At 36.3% G+C, this 21,506-nt stretch overlaps 1 long non-coding RNA gene across 1 annotated transcript in view; it reads left to right on the top strand.

Moving 5' to 3' along the window:
- Window positions 1-485: 485 nt before the first annotated feature.
- The window catches only part of LOC116558949, a 68,493-nt gene continuing 47,472 nt past the window's right edge, over window positions 486-21,506 (top strand). The window contains exons 1-2 of the long non-coding RNA XR_004272245.1: window positions 486-1,985; window positions 19,666-19,766. This is a non-coding gene — a long non-coding RNA (uncharacterized LOC116558949). The remainder of the gene's footprint in view (window positions 1,986-19,665; window positions 19,767-21,506) is intronic.

Below are 21,506 nucleotides of genomic sequence, written 5' to 3'. Positions count from 1 at the left end.
ACCCAGTGAGAGATGCATAAGAATGTGATCTGAAATCTGCCAAGCACACACAGATTTAATGATTATTTAATCAGGTACCTCAATAAGAATAAGCAGGTTTCTCATTTTACACGGTCACATTTCTTGCACCACATTCATCCTATGAAACTTTGTTTTATATGTTTCCTGGAATTCAAAATATCTATGAACTATTTATAACTTTTATTCTTTTTCATTTTTTCTTCATGACAATGACAATGTTTAATATGTTCTTACCTACTTCATATTCTTGGAGTGTGCTCACAGTGTCCTCTAGAAATGGGAAAAGTTGTGTCTTTTTGGTGGGAGGGTCCATTTTTGAGTTAAAAAGCAGGAAGCGTTTCGTAACTTTCATCACAGAAGACTGTAGTGAAGGAGCTGGTCTTAACACCTAATGGTTTCCTCTTTTTGCTACAGGCTATGCTGCCTACATTGGATACATCTGCACTAATCGGCAAGTTGATCTTGTAACTTTTCCAAGATCACTGTAATTTTGTCAGGGGCAGGGTGGGGACATCGAGAGATGCCTTTTAAAGCAGCTGGTTTGAATCTTTGGGGTCCCTGTTGCCAAAGTCTGTCCCTTTCTTGCTGTGTGTTGTTGTGCAATAGCCTCCCCTCAGTCCCACACCCAGACACCAGCTGGGCATGGGGAGGAGTGCAAAGAGGGTGGGGAGCATGAATCCAGGCCAAGGGGGTGTCAAATAACAAAACCAAGTGACCCAACCACTGCATCATAGAAAAGAACATTTTGAACTTCCGTTAACACGACTGAACAGTATACATCATTTAAAAAGAAGTATTTCAATGAACTTGCTATCAGGCTAATGTTTGTTTGACTGTTATGGCATTGCTTCCCTTCCTATTATTTCCAAACTTATTTATTTTAGTAGTATATGTTTGCCATTTTATAAGCTAGGCACTTATTTATCTGAGACTGTTATCTGAGTGCTAATAGAGATTCCTGATCATTGTAGATGATCAATAAATGTTTCATGATGATGATGATGATGATGGTAAGTTTCATGAAATATTTTCTAATTCCATGTGATTATGATGAAAATTTCCCTATTTAGTATTGCTTAGGGAGTGGACTTCGAGAACCATATTACTGCAATGACCATACCTGAGACTTGTGGTTGAATTATTAGAATAGATACATGCCCTTTATTAATCGAATATTTACAACTTGAACCAAAACTAACAAAGGATTATTTTAGCTTTGTAAAGATCCATTTATCTAATTTCTGATTGATTTCAACATGTATAATATCCTTTTCACTCTTTCTCACCTCAAATCCTGCAGCAAGCAAAAATAATCATTGAAATGTAACTTAACCATCAAAGAAAAAATATATCATTTTTGTAACAATTTATAGTTTTCATAATATGAGTCTCCAATTCCAGTATGTTTTATAAAGACTTACAAGATTTATAATATTGGTGTTTTTTAAAGTTAAACACATTGTTATCATTGACTACTTACATCTGGCCACATGCAGTTTCATTTATAGGCTTTATATGATGATCTCAAAATTCTAAAGTATAAACCAGAGTATGTATCAAAATAACAACAAATGGACAGGAAAATCTTTATATGCCTTACAAATCCAAGTCAAATAGTAATAATACTATCTACACTCTTCTCTGTCTAGTACTTTGAAATTTGTTAAATAGATATTTTGAGTTTCAGGGACAGTCTCAATTTCACATCATTTATTCTCATAACTAAATCAAACTTATTAACTGTAGTTTTATAAAATGTTAATATAATTGAATTTTTAACTTACAAAAAATACCTTGTTATACAGTGTCTCCACTCGTCAGTTTAGAAAAGATGATCAATATATCAAAAAGCCATTTGCAAAACAATTCTAATTTCATTTTAATCTCCAAGATAATGATTCTGTTTTCCTCCTCAGATCTCTGGATCTTATTCTCTGCCTCTCAAACACATTGCAGAGAAGAATGTAAGTTCTTTGTACTTTAGATGAATTATTTCAACTTTAAGATCTCTTGGGATTATTTGAATGGACGCTTGGAAGCACTAGGGCTTTCCTGAGACCTACTGCTACATTGTGAAGAAAATCATGCTTTACCTAGTGTAAGCGTAGCCCTGCTACCTGAGTCCCTGGATCAGAGTGGCATCTCCTCACCTGTGGATGTTGCTCCTAATCAATCATGACTCTTTCCCACTGAGCCCAGACAGACTCTTAGAATTCTTCTTACCGCAGTGCCCTAGTCAGTCAATACTGACTGATTATCACAAGCATGACAAAATTTATTTTCCTCTTCATTGGTAGACTAAGGACCTGTAAGAATATTTGGCCTAAATTTCTGATACCTGGCCAAGAAAAGCTAAGTTAGCACCCGAAGTGATTGAGCAGTTTTGCTGAATATATTTTTGAATGGCATAAGAAAAGAGTAATAAAGCATAGCAAAAGATACATAAATCCTCATTTATGTATTTACATTGCCCAAATATAAATGTCAGGAATGGGTGCATAGGGCTGGCTTGGCATTTACTGTGGCACCAGGGGTTTATCTGTGACTCAATACAGGGCAAGCAAAACTGATTATTTAGATCCTAACCCATTAGGATCATTAACTAACTGAAAAGTTCCCATAATTTGCTCAGATAAGCAATGGGAGCCATTAGAAACCTAATTGATGCCAGGAACATGGTAACAAAACAAGTGGCAATCAAAAATTATATCATGGGGTTATAATATTTTTTTCTCAAAACCTTTACCCATAATTCTCAACTGTCTTTACCTTTAGTTTCTCCAAGCTTTCTTCTCCTGTATCCCACCCTAGATTTGCCTTTCTAAGCATCATTTCACCACATTTCTTCTATACTCCATCAAGACCCTGATTTGTAAAACTCAAAACCCATTCGCTGGATTTTCAAGGTTCTCCACCATCCAGCTGAAACATACCTTTATTGTCCTAAATGCTGTCCTCCAGATGTGCCTTGTGATTTTCTACCTGAATGCCTTTTCTCATCTCATTTCTCATATCTGAAAGGCCTTTCCACTTCATTCATTTCAAATGCTATTCATCATTCAAAGTCCAAGGCAAATCCCACCTTGTCCATGAAACCTTTCTAAGATACCACAGGCTACAATGGTCTCTCTCACAGAGCTCAATATATTTAATATGGTTAATTTTTTCATACTAATTGTTAAGGATTCAGGAAGTTCCATAATTATGTCAGGCACTGACCCTAGGGGATGACAAAAGCTAAGTAGTTAAAGATCCAGGCATGATAATTCATGTCCACTGTAGCTGGAGCTTGTTTGTATCTCAAAGAAAATTTTTGAACCTTTTCTTCTTTCAGAAGTAAGCTTGTTGTTCCCACCCTTGAAAGAGGCCAGGCTTAGCACTGGAATCACACTTAGTACTAGCCTATATAGAATTCTGTTTCCCAGCTAGAACCACAAGTAATACATGTGTAGCTAGGGAAAAGTTTTAACTGCTGCATTCATAATAGTTTGAAAGATTTGTAATGGTACAGGACTGTAGGAGTAAACAGAATTTGAACTAGAATGCTGTTGTTTAGTTCTAGACTCTTTTGTCTGCTCCATCCTGTTGTCTGACAACTTATAAACCCATGTTATCAGTCATCGTATATTACCTTGAAAGAATACCACATAAGAATAAGCTGGGTATTTTTCTGCTATAGTTTCTCTGTGGCAAGCAATGGAGACTAACTCTAAGTTAAAAGCAAAAGATAATTTGTTGAAAGGATAGAGAGTAGGACGTTCATCTACTGGAGAGAACACCCAAGTAACAAACTTAAAAAGGACCAAAAAAACAGTCCAACTCTGAGATTCTATGTAGCAAAAACTATCGCCGAAGTTCTCTGGGCACCACCACTGTGTTGGGACAGCACCAATCATTTTTATTTCATTTTGTTTCACTCCATTTTCAAATCCCTAAAAGGAAAAGTCCAGTAGTATCACTGTAGGTCACTTGCTCAGCCTTGCATATCTTGATTCAGAGGCTCATCAAGGTAGCGCTCAATGGCAAAGAAATCATTCTCCACAAACAAATATGGGTGATCTTGTCAGAATAAGAGAGAATGGGTGTGGGAAAGGAAACACTAACACGTAGTAATCACAATTTGGAAGAATTTTCCAGGAGAAGAAGTTGGCAAACTACTAGAATGTATTAAATGAATGCATTGGCTCCTGGGAAAATTTCAATATAAAAAATTTACATATTTTTAAATTTTCTGAGACAATAACTTTACCTGGGGCTGATAGAATAACCAGCTGACCTGTTGAATGCCATTTTTCTGACTCCATTTCTAAGCTCTTTAAAGTATTTTTTTAGCTATCTCTGCTTGCATGTAATCCAGCTAAATTTCCAGGGGCCTTTTCTTTCTTTAGGTCAGGCTGGACTTACCATTCCCCTTCCATTAACCTTTTAGTTCATCTGCTTCTTGTGTCTGTCATCAGCTGTAGGAGATGCTGATTATGTTAGGAGCCTCTGGAAAAGGGGATGAGACAGAGAAGCACCAAAAGATAAGGAGACCAACAAGAAAAAGATTAAAAACCTCTCAGCACTAAGTAGTTAGGGCAGAGTACTGTTGCAAACCTCTGCAATTGTTGGCTTTGGATGGGGGAGGATGAATCAGTTTAGATAACTCAGGAATGGGCTTGAACCTTTGCCCAGACTTCAGAATGAACCACCAAAAAAACCTCAGAGTTTTCCCAAATTAAGACATTGAGAAAAATATTAAAAGTAAATTTCCCTTCCTTTCCCATCTCTCCATCCCTAGGGGACAGCTGGGACCACAAGGCAATTTATTAATAATAACGAATTAGATTTTCAGTACAAATTCCCTTCTGGCCATTTTGATGTGTCAGAAATACTTTACAAATGTTAAGTACAGCAATTAATCTCTTGAAAAAGGGAGGGAGAAGAGCTTTCCCAGCTGTAGATTTTAGTAATTTCATTTAGTTAAGATTTTGCTCTCATTTTCTGCATTAGGATGTGTTTTCCTGGAAAGTCGGTCATCAAATATTTATTGATTGCCTACAATTTCCCAAGCATTGTGCCTGGTGCTAGGGATGCAGAGTGAACCCTGTAAACCATGGTGCTACTCTCCTGGAGCTTCTAGAGAAGTTCACCAACTAATTTAATGTGTGAATTCCATTTGCTCAAACATCTAGTCACTGAATGTAATGCAGAACTTTATTTTCCTCCTTTCATATTTTGTGTTTTATTAGGCAGGACGGGCAATAGGGGAATTATAAAATCTGAATAGTTTTTTTTTCTTGGCATTTAACTTACATATGGTCCAATTCTTCTTTAACCTCAGCATCAGGAAGCATGGTTACCACCACTATTTCAGTGATTAGAATTCGTGTAAGTTAATGAGATGACTCTTTCAACTTTTCACTCTACTTTGAGTGGGCAAATCAGCATATTGAATGTATCCATCTTGACCTGTCTTTGTAGAGCTAAAATAGCTTTGAATGATATCTGGAGGAGCTTGAAACATGTCCAGATCCCAGATGATGGCTTTTGGCAATCGGCACTTAAACACCTCTCATTTTCTATCCAAATGTGGGATGCAGACAATTCTCTTTTGTTCGGATTAAATCCAACTACTCATATTTTCCCGGACTCTCCTCAGATACTATTCCTATCACCACCTACTTCTTCTCATTGAAAAGGGGAAATGTCTCTATAAACTGCTACCAAATGTGAGGTAGCTTGCATTCCTAGCTTGAGAAGCTATTTTCTGTTATGTTATTTGTATTCTTCGGAAATTATGCCTTGTGGCATAATTAGAGGGATTTTTAGTGGTGACTAAATTAGTCCCTGACTCTGTGAAGGTTTATGTGTAGGTCATTCTAGAAAGTTGGTCTTGTTTTTCTAAGAAACTTCTACAAGCTTCTAAAACTCTATCATAATTAATATGATGTGTTCCTTGTTTAGATCTTACCTGTAATGCTTGAAACAGTGGCCAGAACTCTGAAAGATAAAGCTACTATTTGATTTGATTCAATTTATTGAGTGTGATTTATTATCTTTATGATCAACTCAATTACCTAATTTGGAGAGCACCTGCTATGCTTTGTTCACTGTGGTAGAGCTCCAGGATAGAGAGATGATCTTAGCTGAGAGTCTAGTGGAAAAAAATGTAAACAAATACATAATAATAAAACATAAATGCAACAATATAAATATTTACCCTTCATAGTAGTGGGACAGAAAGAAGGGTAACTAATTCGATTCAGGGAGAAAAGTAAATCAAAGATGATCTCAGAAGAGAGAAATTTCAAGGAGGTATGTCAAATTTGCTATTGCTGCAAAATAAATTGCCCCAGACTCAATGGCTTAAAGCAATACCCATGTATTATCTTACAGTTCTATATTTCAGAAATCCAGGCATGGCTTAGCTAGAGCCTCTGTTCAGGGCTTCACAAGGCTATAGTCAAGGTGTTGGCCAGGGCAGCACTCTCATGTGAGGCTTTGTTGTCAGAATTTAGTTCCTTGTGAATATGGGATTGAGACCTTTAGCCACATAATTCTTGCCAAATGGCCCTCTCCTAAACATGGCAGTTTGCTTCTTTAAGACCAGGGTTGAAACATTTGCTGCTGCTGCTTCCATCTCTGACTTTTCAACCTCAGGGCTCACCTGATTAGGTCATGCCAGCCCTGGAAAATCTTCATTTCCACTAACTTAAAACCAGCTGAGTAGAGACTTTAATTACATCTGTAAAACCCCCCATTATGTCATATGAAAGAATCTAATCACAGAAGTAGTATCCTCTCACGGTCACACATCTCACCAGCACTCAGTGGGAGGGGATTGTACAAGGGTGTGACTCTTTGGGGTCATTTTGGAATTCTGTCTACCGCAAGTAGGTTTTGATAGCTAAATAGGATTTTTCCAACTGGACAATGGGTGAAAACACATAATTGGCTGATACAGCAGAGGTATATGAACACCATGATTTCTTCCTTATATTGATTGCTGCAAGAGCCTCCTGTGTTTAATTCATCAGTTTCTGATTTCTCTCCCTCCTCTTCTGAAGGTCCCCCTTCCCTGTAATCCTTATCATTACTCCATTTGGTCCTCTACTCTCTGAGCAGAACTATTTTTCCTAGTCGTGGATCTACACAAACTCTTTCATGATCCCATCTGACCTCAAAATCAAACTCCAAATTCCCAAGCATGACATTCACCATCTGGCTTTTCTTACCTTGAGTTCAGTTTTATCCCTGTGGTGGTTAATTTTATGTGTCATTTTGGCTTAGCACACTTGGTAAAACATTCTGGTCGTCTCTGTGAGGAATGCTTTGGAAAGAGATTTACATTTAAATTGGCAGACTAAAGCAGATTACCCTCCATTATGTGAGTGGGCCCCATTCAATCAGTTAAAGGCCTCACTAGAACAAAAGATTGACCTCCCCCAAGCATGAGGGAATCCTACCAAAAGATGGCCTTCAGACTTCACTGATTCTTCTCTCGGCTCCAGCTGCCAGCCTGCCTTGCAGATTTTTAGACTTTCCAGCCACTATAATCATATTGGCCAGTTCCTTAGAATATGTTTTTAATACACATCCTATTGGTTCTGTTTTTCTGAAGAATTTCTTCCTCCTTATTCATCAGCAATCTGAACTTTAAAACATCTTGCTCTCTCTGGCCTCACTAACTTTGTGTCCACTTCTTTCTCATCTGGAGTTTATTTCCTAACTCTTTCCTCCCTTTGTCTTCATCTAGTTACCTGGTACTCACCACTCAAGACTCAGCTTAGGTGTCACAATGTGGAAAACTTTTCTGACTACCCCATCCAACAATCTTGTACAGAGAAATTATTTATTACACTATACGGTAGCCCTCTGTTTACTATAAACTGTAACAGTAAACTCCTTATAGACAATACCAAGCAATACTAGTCTTCATTTCCCTGACTATATTAGATATTTTATAAATGTGAGATATTTAATAAATATTTAATAAATGGGTGAATAGATAGATGGCAGATTTTCATTGTGGCTACAAGTATTTCAGAAAGACTGAGTGCCAAGTATAAGAAGAAGCATCAGAGAATAAATCTGGAAAAGGACTCAAGCACTGGTTGAGGAAGGGAGACATGTTCCTTGCTAGAAATATGGACATGCAATTATTGCCAGAAAGATGTAAATGATGACATGGCATTCAGAAAGATTTCTCTGGCTGCAGAGTACATGATCCATGGAGGTGACGGGCACATTAAAATAAGAGATTATTAGAATAGCCAGGCACAATAGCATGCACCTATAGTTCCAACTACTTAGGTGGCAGAGGCAGGAGAATTGCTTGGGCCCAAGAGTTCAAGATCAGCCTGGGCAGCAGAGCAAGACTCAGTCTTTAAAAAATGTAATAATAAATAAATACGTTCTTGGAATAGTCCCAAAGAAAAATAAGAGGGTATGGAATCAAAAGTAGCCTTAAGAATAAAGAGGCCACATGTGGAAAGATTGAGGAGGTATAAGAGAAAGATCTTTGTACTATACTGGGTGATACAGGAAAGGGAGAGAAGAAAAATCAGGGATAACTTCTAGGTTTTTTACTTGAAAACAGGATGTACCTTAGTGCCCCTAACTAAGATAGAACAAAGGAGGAAAAGTATATATGAAAAGAAAAATAATGAGTTTCGATTGCTAATGTCATCTGAGGTAAACATCCTCAGATGTTACAGTGGATGTGCAAATTGGACTTAGCATCCATTTCCAGCCCCCCTCTTTTTGGTCAGTTTTCCTGTACTTAACAAGATGTACAACTAGAAGTAACATGTATACCCTCTTGTATCTGGGATGTTAGCTGTAGACTAGGCTCCCCCAAAAATTTGCAGTGACATAAAATTTGCCATGTACAAGTAAGGCCAACACCATCTGCTTGCTGCTTTGGTTGATTTCTTTGAGTGAGAAAGATCATGGAATTGTGGGTATAATCTGCAGCAGGGTTTCAGTGTCCAGATCCTAGTTTCATGCCTTTCAAGAGGCCATTTACGTAGTAGTTAATGGTCACTGTTCCAGTGTTCAGTCACCAGTTTCATGGCTACCAAGAACAAGTTGTGGAAGTGATAGCCACAATTTCCTGATGCCTACCTCACAGTTAGCATTGTTAGGTAAACAAATTCAGTAGTTCCAGAGGTGACTTCTTGATTCTCCACTTTTCAATTATCATAAAAACAATAACTTTCCTGGGGAGAATTCTTCTGTGTTCTAGAAGTCATTCCTGGAGGCTCACCTTCTCCCCTGTGTTCTAGAAGTCATTCCTGGAGGCTCACCTTCTCCCCTGTGTCCTAGAAGTCATTCCTGGAGGCTCACCTTCTCCCCTGTGTCCTAGAAGTCATTCCTGGAGGCTCACCTTCTCCCCTGTGTTCTAGAAGTCATTCCTGGAGGCTCACCTTCTCCCCTGTGTTCTAGAAGTCATTCCTGGATGCTCACCTTCTCCCCTGTGTCCTAGAAGTCATTCCTGGAGGAGCCTATTTTATAATCATTATAAAAATTTTGCAGACCGAATCCCCTATATCCAATTATTTCTGCTTAAAACACCTAAGCCTGATTCTTTGTTTGCTAGTTTGTTTTCTCTTCTGAACCCACATTGATATAAATATATATGTTTAGAGATCAACAGAGAAAAAGATGTCAGGCTTGTTTGGATGATCCTTCAGATGGCGCTTCTACTCAAAAAGTGTCCATTCAATTAGTCTCAAGTAGCAGTCAGCTGATTATATTGAGGCCAACCAGAATAATAACAATGTCAGCAAAGGGAATCTTGAGGTTATACTGCATTCTTGAATTTCTGTAGTGTGGGAAGGGGGCATATTAACATACTGCAACAGTATCATCATGCTAATAATTTACCAAAAACTTAACTGCAAGGAAAGCTCAAGTCTGTTATTAATTTGACAAGACATTTAATCTCTTCCTGTAACAGTTATAAATTTTTAAAATTTGATTGCATCAACCAACAAGCTGTAGCTCAGCGTTTGAGATAAGCAGAGCTGCATTATCTCATTATTAAGGGGGGTCTGTATGAGAAGGAAAAGTGATCAGAAAGTCTCAGTTTCTTCACTTGTAAAATGAACAGGTTGCAGATGATTCTCAAAATTGCTACTGAATCTGACATTCTATGATGGTAGGGAATCTTCAACTTGATGGTCAATTCTGATGCAACACAGATATTATAGACTAAGTTGTTGTTTTGTTTTTTCCTTTTTTTTTTTTAAATAAAGAAGTTAGGTTTGTACCAGCAGAATTTGTTGCTGTGTTCATAGGTCTTTCTCTCTTTTCTTTTTTTTAACTTTCCCTGGCATACCTCAGTCAATGTGCTTGTTTTCTGTGCTCAGCATTTGTTTAGTGGGAAGTGCCAGGGAAAAAGATAGGCAGAACAATTAAGATAAAACCTTAACCTTGTAGAATTTGCGACTAACCTTAATTTAATCAGTTTGGGAATTTACAAAAGATGGAAGAAGCTGTTGACTTCATATAACTCCTGCTTTCTGTCCTGCAAAACTCCTGGAGGCAAAGAAATAATAAGAGCCTAGATATCAGCTTGGAAAGTAAATACAAAGAAAACAATAAAATCAATAAAATAAATCAGTAAAATTTGTAATAACTTATAAAATGTCCTGTCACAGTAGCAGGTGATAGAGCATGCACGAAAACTCCTGTCTTCTGATTTTAAGTCCAGTGGTCTTTTTACTGCATGACTCTTTTACAGTAAAACATTTTTTCTTAGGTAATACAAAAGTAAACTTCACTCTCTGGTCTGAATTTCTAATCAGTGGAGTCCAAGACAGAGATGTTTTACTCTTGGGGGAAAATTATCCTGGAAAGAGCCAGATTCTGTCTAAAGTACCATCAAAAATGTCATATGTCTTGATGTAGGATTTGGAAAATGGATTTCCCTTAACTCCGCCTCACTAAATATGTTCGTGTTAACTCACTGCTTCTGCCTGCTGACAGCTGAGGCTCCTATTGCCAAGATCTCTGCAAATGGCCTGGATCTTTGGCTCAAGGATCAGTTCAAACAAGAGAACCCCAGGCTATTTTCAAAGACAAATATGATGGGATATCTTTGATTCACTTTGGGCTCTTTGGGTTCAGCCTAAGGGTAAGGGGATTGTTTAGCTCCCACATTGAATAATCAAGTGGCTGCAGCTCAGTTGTCAAGGCGTCCTTGTTTGAGTAGCCCAGGCTTAGTAAGTGGCCTTTGGTCTCATTGGTTACACACAGAGCTGGGTCTGGGAAAGGGGGGTCTGTATGAGAAGGAAAAGTGACAGGCTGCACATAATTCCCTCTGGGAAAGGAAACAGAGCTCCAGATACTGGAGAAGTTCTCTGTTTCATAGAACTTACTGATACTTTCAACTGGGGGTAAACAGATGCAGACTTTAAATTTATCTTATGAAGGTAAGCAAAATCATGTTGCCAGTCAACATGATTTTGAAATTGTACAAAGTGAGAAATAAGTACAATTTCAATATATAAATAAATAGCCACATGATTAGCATCCTTTCCTAGGTGCTATGCTAAAAATCAGTCAGAGATTGCCCATGTAGGTGTCATGGGAAAGCGCTACAGGCATCATTGGATTGTGTTATCAATATTAACCGTAGTTTACTATAAACAATAGGAACACTTGTCCCCTTTTTTTTCTTTCCTGTTCTTTGCTCAGTGGTTGGGAGGCCTATCATAAACTGACCTTAGGCAATAATTCTTTGAAGAACTGAATAGCGTAAAGCCTGCTCTGCTTCCATGTATGATTGCCAAAACAGTGTTAGCTCTACTACTGTGTAAGTACCTGTCGTCTGGATATCCAATAGACACTTCAGGTTACCAGAAATAAATTCAAGGTCTTCTCTCTGAAAACCCGTGCTTCTCCCTCCATTTTAAAAAAATTAAATTTACCTTTGTTTTTGTCACTTTTTCCCCACTCAGACTCTTCCCACCCACCACCCAGCCAACTACAATGCACGATCCTGAGCCCTTCTAACCTGGTATCTTCTCTTCATTGCCCTACATTTATTCTAGCTCAGGTGCTCACCATTTCTCACCATAATTTTTCAGCCAGCTTTTAACAAGTTTGCCCCCTTCTAGACCATTCTAATTGCTATCGGAGAGTTTTAAAAATCTATCAATCAGTTCTTTCCTTGAAATCCATCAATGACTTGTCATTAGCATCTCAGTAATAAAGTCCTAACTTACCAGCTTGGCATTGGTACATTCCTACCTCCCTATGTAACTTTATTTAACACCATTCTTTGCCTCAAACACATATTCAATACAGCCATACAGGTATTCTTTCTCTCTCTCTCTTGCTGTCATTTCTTTATTCTTTGAGATAGTCATCTTATCATCTCTTGGGAGACTCTTTCATGATCCACCAAAGCTACATTAGAAAACCTATGTTTTCCCTAAGCATTCTGTTCACTGCTATCATAGTGTTTCTTAAAGACTATTGGCAATCTGTATTTTTACCATGCACTATCACAAGACTGTAAGCCACCTGTAGACAGAGGGAGGATCTTACGTGCGTAAATACCTCCAAACCAAAAAATGGGACTAGTGTGAGGTATGTATGCACCTTAGACCAGCAGACTTGTTTAAAGTCTACCAGACTTTAAACAAGCAGACAGGCATGCAACAGGCATGCAGATGACAATATTGCCCATTTTTTGATGACAGATAATTCGTATAACTTTTAACAATTTCATTTGACTTTTGAGAAGAATGTAATTGATCTAATACATTGGTTTTCAAACTGGTGTCTGTGGATCCCTTAGAGTTCCTGAGACCTTTTCAGGGACCCTGCAAGCTCAGATTATTATTTTTTTTTTTCATGACAATACAAAGACAGAAATTCCCAAAAGTTCTCAGTTCATAGCACGCTTAGTGTCTCAATACTTTTTCCTCACAGCATTTCTAGGCTAAAGGAAATACTTAGCAGTCTGTTTATTATGTACTTAGGTCAAAAGAACTCAGGTATTTATATCCTAAAATCTTAATAGCCATTTGAAAAAATAATACAAGTAAATTGTGCATGTTTACTTTATTCTTAAATAACCACAATTATTTAATAGGATGTGTATACCTGTGGGTACAACTTCTCAAGCCTTGGAGTCAGATGGAATACTAAAACTCTCATTCACTATTCCACATTGCTTTTTATCATAGAAAGCACTGAAAAGCAAGCTTCCAAAGATATTTTATCATATAAAATATAGTGGAATCTACCTTAAAACGACCTTGAACTAGTACTTTGCAAAATGTGCAGCAGATGTTGAGTATTGCTGAGTTTTCCTGGAAATTTTAAAATATGGTGAGGTACCCTGTAAGTTTATTGTGGTACTCCAGAGAACTTAGGTGCACAGTTGGGAACCACAGTATTAAGATGTTATTTGCCTTCTTCACTGGGTTCAAATTTGCTCTGGTTGTGCAAAATCAAGGGTAGGTAAACATCTGGCACCTTAACACAAATCAAGCAGTGGCAGAAAATTATACTTAGTAGTTCTATTCTTTACTGCCATGGATTACAGTTTTTAGAAAATCCAATTTATTTCACAGCATCCTTGATGAAGCAGTAAAAATTATTAATTATATTAAATCCAACTCTTGTACACATTTCTTTAGTATTCTGTGTGACAAAATGGGAAGTGTGCAGAAGCATTTCTGTTGCACACTGAAATGCAATGTGAGTCTTCAGGGTTAGTACATGTGCTATTCTATTGTTTGAGTGGAACTAGTCACTTTTTCAAAGGACATCATCTTTATGTACAAGAACAACTCACAAGTTATCATTATTCATGTTTTAGCATTTGGAAGACATCTTCTTGAAATTAAAGTGAACCAGTCACTTCAAGGAGAACAATTGACGGTATTTGTCGTCTGATAAAATTTGAGCACCAGCAAAAATTAGATTTTGGAAAACCTTTATTCACCACTCTAAATTTGACAGTCACCCATTACTTAAAGACTATTTTGAGATTGGTGGTAAAATTAACAAGTATGATTATTTTGATGTTGTATTATCATTTGTGTCAACACTTGGAAATTCTGCATAATTCAGTGAACCAATAGTTTCCAAAGGCCATATTACATGATCATGCATAAGTAAAACATCCATTCGAAGTCTTACAAGATAGAGGGAACAAAGAATAGATGGAACAAATAGAAACAAATAAAAAGATGATAGATTTAAACCTAATCTTACCAATAATATCAAATATAAATGGTCTAAAAACCTCAATTAAAAGAAAGAGATTGCCTTCTTCCAAGCTTGTCCTGGTATTATCTAATTTTTGTCCATTGATGAGTATAAACAGATTACTGATTTAGTTTGTATTTTCTAATTAGCAGTAAGATTGAGATGCCTTCCAAATACATGTTAGATGCTGTCTTAGATTCTCAAGAAAGAGATTCTGACACAGAAAATCACATGGATAACTTTTATTGGGGAGTGCTTTTGGTAAACAAACCTATAAGAAAATATAAGACAGGACTTAGCATAAGAAACAGCTGACCTTCAATACACTGCCAATTGATGCCTCAGGTGATTCTATGGGGAGTTATGAAGCTGAGCTAACAGTTCACTGTTTTCCTCACTAAATGAAAGTGGGTCAGGACTTGGAATTTCCAAGTTACTGATCACTGGCCACCCGAGGAGGGCATAATCTTGGGCAGGGAAATTTCCTAAAGCTGAGGGCAATTTCCAACAAGAAGATCAGCTGTGAGCCATCAGTAGCTAGTATTTGCCTCAGCTAGGGGACAAATGTGTTAGCTGCATAGTTTAGGCACTGCCATCAATCTATTTCCTTCTTTCTGCACATGCATATAACACAGAAAATAAAACAATTCTATGAAGTAGAATTTCCCTTATGCTGCCCATTTCTTCCAGCTAAATATTTTCAATTCCTGTAGCTGGTTATTGTTATATTTATGTTCAGTTATCCAAAAGAGTTCTTCCTGACCTTTTTCATATGGGGAGTGCCATTAGGCCCTGCTCTACTTTGACCATTCTCTGAATAGCCCTGTCCTCTAAGAGATAAAAACCTACCCCAAACACTTAGGAAATCAATATCTTAAGGTTCACCTATAACCAATTATTTGTCTTTTGCTCTGTTTTTTTGTTTGCTTTGTTTTGGAGGGAAAATAGCCTCAGTTTTATCTTTCAATTCTTTTATTATTTTATTTATTTCTGTCATAATGTTTTTAATTTCTATGGATCCTTTTTGTTATTTATGTTGTGTTCTATTTGTATTATATCATCCTACTGTCTTATGAAAGCAATATTTCATCTCTTTAGCAATATGATAATTTATGTGAAGCCATCTTCTCCCTGAATGATCTTAGGCCCCCCCTAAATTGCTGCTTTATGTTGTTTAACCTCTATATTTAATTTTAGAAATCTTAAAATATCTGTTAGTTGTTAACTTTCTGGTATATTTTGAAATGGCCGTGAAAAAGTTGACTGAAACGTGGATAGGCTTGTTGACCCACAATGAAGTGCTATTGGTATCTTCCTCTTGGGCTAGTTTTCATTAACGAAGATTCTACTAAAAGAATATAATCTTGGCTGCCAGTTTTGAGATCTGAGTGGGGAAAAAAAAAGCTTGAAGGTCTCAACATTTTAAGTATCTATTGAATTAGTTTCCGTGTGTGTGTGTGTGTGTGTGTGTGTGTGCGTGCGTGCGTGTGCGTGTGTGTGTGTGTGTGTAAAATACCATCTCTCTACCAGCTAGTGCTGGTGTCTCTGAATCCATTTTCCCTCTTTCAGATCTTCAATCTGCACCTTTTCTTGGTTGAGGAGAGGCAGTCACTTTATGGCACAAAGGGATAGATGGTCTTGGTGAATTTACCTGTTTTTAAACACAGCCTCACCTTCAATTGACTTTCAGAGGTACCTAATGCCAGTGATTTATGTGTTTTGGGGGTTCTGTTTACTGTAGCCTTCTATCTCCATTTTTGTCCTGGTAGGTTTAGATATTAGACACAGACACACACACACACACACCCCACACACAATAATACAATCTTTACTGCTAATTTAGTGGGCCTGAGAATACATTCAACATTCATTTTAGACAGGATTCCTCCAAACTTTTGTATTGTTTTTTAATTTTAGTGCAAATCTAATATGTTTAGATAACATAATGTTTATCAAGTTGGACCTTGGAATTTGTTGGTTTCATTTGTGATTAGTACATGGCTGTTTTGTTGGTGTTTACATTTAAAAAATATTTTTCATTTGTTATGTGTAATTTTTTTCTGTCTCTTAATGAGCTTATTAATCATACTATTCAAACTTTCTATATCTTTACACATTTTCTAATCATTTAATTACAGGGTGGTTCTATTTAAATCTGCAAAGACAATCATTAAATTATCTACTTCTCACTATAATTCTATCAGTTGCTACTTTATATATATATTGATGCTACATTGTGGGGTACATATTTGGTTCCTGATTATTATGATCCCTTATTATTTTGACTTTATGTGCATATATAGTTCATACTTGTCCTTTGTTATTTTTTCAAGTTAAATTCTATTTTTTTTCTGATATTAAAATTATCTGGCTTTCTTTTGATTCATTTTTGCCTAGAGTTTCTCTTTTCCTTATTTCTGGTCTTTTCATACCTTTTTGTTTTAAGCACATGTTTTGTAATCAAAATACTGTAATCCAATATTCTATTATAATCACAAGGTACTATAATTTGGCTTTGGATTAGCTATTTTCATTGACTTACATATATTAGAATAGACACCATTATTTCTGCATTCTTATTTAGTATTTTTTATTTACCACACATTTTATATTATGTTTTCTTCTTTCTTGTCTTCCATTGGAAATACCAAATTTCTTTACCTGGTGTGAATATTTTATTAAACCTAGTTTCATTCTTCTTATGCTTACTACAAATATAGTAAAATTCTTACTTATGATTATTTTATTTCCTCATTTCTTAATTTTTTATAAATATTTTTGTCTTTCCGCTAAAGAAGACAACTACCTTAGCATAATATATCACATTCCCTCAATTCCCTTCACCTAGCATTTTCGCTTCAAATTATTGTAGCCAGCATTACATTTTACTAATTTTACTCATATTTTGTGCTTTTTCTTGTGGTATCATTCGATTTATTTCCCTTTTCCTCAGATTACTTTTTAAATAATATTTTCAAAGAGAATCTTTTTGTAGTAAACTCTGGAATTTATAGATGTTTGAGTAGCTCTTTATTTCATGCCTGTATTAAAACATTAATTAGCTATGTATAACATTATAATTTTAGAATTCTTTTTCTTAAATAATTTGAAATATAGTGTATTATTTTAATACATCAAGTGTTATAAGAAAAATCTATACATCAATAAGAGAAGTTTGATATTAATATGATCTTAGTCCTTTGTGATCTCATTTTTATTCAGAAAGCTAAAATTTTTTAAATTTTGTATTTAATGGTGTTAAGTTTCATTAGGTAATTATTGGCTTTACCTTATCCACCTTCTTTTGCCCTCTTTTCAATCTTAAATCTTTTATTCTGAGAGCTTCTTCGAATATTTCTTTTTCTGTTAGTTTTCCCTTTTCTTTGGACTGTTATATAGATGATAATAACTCATTTCAACTCTTCATAGCTCTTGAATTTTCTTTTATACTTTGCCAATCTGTACCTCTTCCCAATATATGATGGATAAATTTCTCAACCTACTATCTAAAATGCATTTTTTTTCTTAAGCCACATCTCTAATTTGCCATTTAATTTAGCTATTAAGCACTGTATTTCAATTGTGTTTTTTCTCATCCAGGATTTTCAAATAGTTCTTTAAAAAAAAAACTTTTTGCCTTTATTTCAAATTCCTATTTGTTTTCATATCTTTTTGAAAATATTTACTGTGTTTGGTTTAAATTGGTTTTCTGTCTAGTACTATTATTCTGTTCCTCTAGTATAGATTATTCAAAGTATTACCTTCCTTTTATAGCAGGTAACTTATAAAATTTCTTGTTATTCATTGTAACCTCATATTTGTCTGGAGGCATTATTACATCAATAGGGTATACAATGAGAGAAGCTAAATTCCAGGTCTTAACTTTTGACATCCCTGCAGTGGCTTGGGTGGGCATGGTGGCTCACCCTTGTAATCCCAGCACGGTGAAAGGCAGAGGCGGGTGGATTACTTGAGGTCAGGAATTCGAGACTAGCCTATCCAACATGGAGAAACCCTACCTCTACTAAAAATACAAAATTAGCAGGGCGTGGTGGCAGGGACCTGTAATCCCAGCTACTCTGGAGGCTGAGACAGGAGAATCGCTTGAATCCGGGAGTCAGAGGTTGCAGTGAGCCGAGATCATGCCACTGGACTCCAGCCTGGGCAATAGAGTGAGACTCTGTATCAAAAAGAAAAAAGAAAAAAAAAAGTATATCTATATATATAAATGTGCCTTAGAATGGAGAATACTGGTATTTAATCTAGGCCCATTTACCACACTCCCAACCAGTTAATCCTGCCCCTCAGTAAAACTTCCTTTTCCATCATCCTTAGCCTGCTCTTATCTCAGAGTTATCTTCCTCAATTGTAATAACTGAGTTCATGCAACAAGGGAAGAGGAAGAAAGAAACCTTCTCATTTGCAGTTCTTTGCTTCCCACTTCATGCACCTCTAGACGCACTGGAGTGCCACCTTTCAGCCTAGCAGACGTGGTAAGAAGCTGCTCAATTTTTGCTTTGCAGAAATGATGAAATGAGCAGCAGTCCAGCCAGGGCAATGTTGTGGTGAGAGAAGAGCAGATAGATAGAAAGGCTTTTCCCCAACCCAACTCCTATTGTACACAGCCCTCATCTTCTCTGAACTGCTGCTCCCAGCTACATCATATTTCATTCATCTTTTCTTTCCAGGGTTTTCTCAGATTTGCAGCATTATTTTCTCAGATTGGTCAATCTCACCCCCTTCTTACACGTGTGGCAGATTCAGAGTTGAATTTGGGAGATGAAGAAAAGAGTCTATGTTATTTTGACATCTTGGCAAAAAGGGGAAGCCTCAATAATACTTAAATAAGAATATCTTGGAAATAGCAGAGATCAGAGCTCCTAATTGTAATCATGAGAATTCAGAGTATCAAGTCTTTGTTCAAGGAAAAGGAATCCTTTTATTTGTGATTTAAATGCCTTAGAAATTAAGTGGCAAATTTTAGTTGAATGAATGGCTGAATGAATGTACTGTGTGTTTGTTCTTTTGCACTGGAATATGCATATGTGGTGGAGAGGGTGGTGTAAATGCGCATGCTCCTCTGCTTTCATGTGTTTAGGGATATATGACTGGTCAATTCCATGTGTGACTACAAGAGATGTTGAGAAAATCACCCTAAGCCTTGCTTTGAAAATATTCAACTACAGTAAGAAGTCATCTAACATTCTAATTTTTCATGAACATAAAAGAGCAAAAAGAAAAATTACATTATCTTGTAATATAGAGAATGTTATACAGAGAAATTACATTCCACTCATTTAATGATCATGTATTAAGTCACATGCTAGCACTATACCAGACAATAGGATCACAAACATAAGTAAGATATAGTGAATTCATAATCTAATATGAATCTATAATTTAAATAATATCATCTATACAATAATACAGATACACACAGAAGATGATGGGAGCAAACTCAGAGTCTGCAATTCCAACTACTGGAGTCAAAGAGTAGCTGAAAAGATCTCTGGGAAGAGCCATGGAATCAGGTAAAACTCAGGGTATGTGGGGATGATGAGTCACATGATGTGGCCAGAGTGCAGTGGCACAGAGCCCAGGAAGATGAAGGACAGGAACTTCTTAGAAAGTTGGAGACACAGATGGAGTCATAGGATAAACAAAGTTAGATGCCATCACAAGGAATTTATATAAAACCCATAACCTAAGTTATAGAAAGTCTTAAAATCTTTGCAAAATAACTTTTTTTCAGATGACCTAAATATACTGGATTATTTTTGTGTTGCCATGAGGTCTATCTCTTTGAAAGCCTGTGAAAACTACTGAAGCTTCTGCCTTATTCAAATAATCAACATCCTTAAGAAGTTAACATAATGGGGTGATATAAGCATACACTTTGCAGTCAGATGTAGAATCTTGGCCGATTCGTCTATTCAACAAGCTATGTGACCTTGGGCATATGGCTTAAACCCTCTGAGTATCAGTTATGAAATGGTATCTTAGTTCGTGTGACCATTAGGTGGTTTAAATGAGGTAGCCCAGTAGATGTATAATAAATGTAACATTTTGAAGAGAGGACCATTTAGTATATGGCTTACGTTATAAAATAATAGTTTAAAATCAAAAGGTTGATTCTCTAGTGATCAAAATTACTTCTTTATTATCATAGGGAGGTAACTTATATCACATATTTTTAGAAATGAGTTTGACACATCGCAGATGTTCAGTAAACCCTTGCAGAATTAATGAATATATTTTTATAAATACCAAGTTGTTCTGGACTAGAAGGTCAGTATGATGCTGCCAAGTTAAATAATATAACTTATACAATTATTTTTAAAGTATTTTCAAGACAGTTGTACTTCATTTTAACCCCTACTACACACACACACATATATATGTATGTATGTATGTATATGTGTATATATATATATATATATATATATATATATATATATATATATTTGCCAGAGGATATAATGCATTACTTTTTTGTGTAACTGAGGCTGAAAGAGCTCAAATTTAAATCAAAGGCCTTTTTGTGGAAACTTATTAGAATTCTTTTTGTGGTTAAGTGATCTAGCAATGAAAGCTGTGTTTTCCTGGTTTCCTAAATCTCTGGGAGAGGAGTTATTCTGCGTGCAAAATGCATTCAGCTGTCAGAGCAATGGGCTCTGGAACAGACCAACAATTTTACAGTTGAAGACCAGATGTGATTGAAAGTGTCGACAAAAAGCAGAGTCACAGGGTCAAGTGCTAATTTTTCAGATCAATTTTTAAACCATCTCTGCTGATTAGGGCAACAGCAGTATCCATGTACATTGTGGGAGAACAGAAGCTAACATAATTCATCTCAGCTTAGAAAATTTGTGAGGTATTCTTGATTCATCCTTTTTTTCCCTGCACATTTGAAAACATTTTGGAGGGGAACTGTGGGAATCATCTTCCCCAGAACACTGGCAGATCTTTTTTAATTCCATTAATGGAAGCTTGGTGCCAGTTCAAAATGCTTTGTTAAATATTATCCTCACTGGTGCCCCTGTTTCCAGCATTCCATTGGCACAGAGTTTAGAACCCAGATCTCTGCAAACGTGTTAAAAGGTAGGAGTCATTTTTTTTCTTTCATCTGGCGGTTATCTGGGAAGTTCTGAACTCATAATAGTTGCTGAATGGTGCTGTCCTGCGTGAAAGAATACAGAGAGGGAAGTTCCAGCTGGTTTTTTTTTTTTTTTTTTTTCAGTGTCACAGGAAAGAGCTGTGGTTCTGGATAA

This window comes from Sapajus apella, unplaced genomic scaffold (assembly GCF_009761245.1).
Source record: "Sapajus apella isolate SASKATOON/1434 unplaced genomic scaffold, GSC_monkey_1.0 scaffold22, whole genome shotgun sequence".
NCBI classification, from domain to species: domain Eukaryota; kingdom Metazoa; phylum Chordata; class Mammalia; order Primates; family Cebidae; genus Sapajus; species Sapajus apella.
This window is presented reverse-complemented; position numbering and strand designations above follow the sequence as displayed.